Below are 1,558 nucleotides of genomic sequence, written 5' to 3'. Positions count from 1 at the left end.
GCTTCGCTTTTAACTCAGATTTTGTTGGCATTAGTTAAATTTCTATCAGTAAATGTTCAAAAAAGACGAATCAGAAGATTGTCTGAAACCAATGTGCTGCATTACTACAAATGACCTGTAGGTGTCAGTGTAAGAGCTAAACTTGTGTTCATTTGTCCATGAAAAATGAAGCGTTCATCACAATGAATGTTGTATTCCAGATTTGTTCTTTTGGGGTGGAAAACCCTTAAAATTGACATTTTAAATAATACTTTATGGTTTTTAAAGATAAAAATTACAAAAAATGTGTTACTTTTAACCCTAGAACACTTCAGCTATAAAAGTTAAACCACCACTTTTGCCAGGTAATTTTTACCCGATATACCCAATAAAAAGTATTTCTCATAAAAAAATATCAACACATGATAAATTAGAGTGGTTTTAACCATGATGCTCAGAAAAATGCAACATATTGAAATCATGTAAATACTTTTGATTGGGTGAAAATCCCCCTGGCGATAGTGATTTAAGGTTAAAGAGAAAAGAGCAAATTCCATGATTTCTCATATTATGCTTGAAAATTCAAAACTTGGACTGAGAAATTTTCAAAATAGGTTCAAATACTGACTATCTAGAAAGTCTTAACACGTCAAATTACTTAAAGCAAGAAAATTGTCATTTTTGGGGGGGAAAGGCTGCTAATACCACTGCAACAGTATAACTTCCAGTAAATTCCACAAGAATATTGTGAATATACAGCATCATCCGCAAGCTTTTTGTGTCTCTCCCGAGGTGGGTCATGAATTATTAATAGCATATCACTCACCGCTTCCTGTTTTTGACCACTATCACCTCCTCTGCAACCTTGATTACGCTTCCAACCTTCCAGTCACTTTAGAGTCGAGAAGCAGAGTCCAGTTTTACCTCCCGACTCCTTCTGCGGTAGTTCTGTTAGTTCCTTTTGGAAAATTAAAGGTTTGTGGTACCAGGAAGGTTTGCAAGAACTAAGTCAAGTTTTTGGTGAGAAATCAAAGTTAAATCTTAAGTCTTAAGCCATATTTTCAAGTTAGATCTTAAAGTTTATATCTATTTTTTTTTCCACAAATTGTCATCAAACCACTTTTAAAAACTCGTGATACAATAAAAGGCAGTTGGAGTTTCTGCTTTCCCAATGCAAATACATTGTGGAAAGAGCTTTTAATTTTAGACCTTTTAATGCAGTCAGAATTTAAGAAAATAAGCATATTATAATAAAAAAGTCCCAAATTTCAAGTTTCAAGTCCTCATTTCGGTCATAGGGAACCATAAGTTTGTCGCTGGCTTCCAAAAAAGATAATATTGGTATAAAATTGATTCAATTTTTTTTACATTCTAGAAGGGGTGGAGCTAGTGGAGGATATTTGCCTCTCAAACCTCCAATTTTTTGAGCGAATATTAGTATCATTATTGACAAAGATTAAGAAATCATCAATACAAGTAACATTTTTAAACAAAATCTTTCAACATTTCAAGAATTTTCAAGAATTTCTGCACATTTTCTGCTACATCTTTACATTAGACTAGTACTGCTGTTTTAATA

The sequence above is a fragment of the Oryzias melastigma genome, linkage group LG5, assembly GCF_002922805.2.
Source record: "Oryzias melastigma strain HK-1 linkage group LG5, ASM292280v2, whole genome shotgun sequence".
NCBI lineage: Eukaryota > Metazoa > Chordata > Actinopteri > Beloniformes > Adrianichthyidae > Oryzias > Oryzias melastigma.
The sequence above is the reverse complement of the archived record's forward strand: the minus strand, read 5'-3'. Positions refer to the sequence as shown.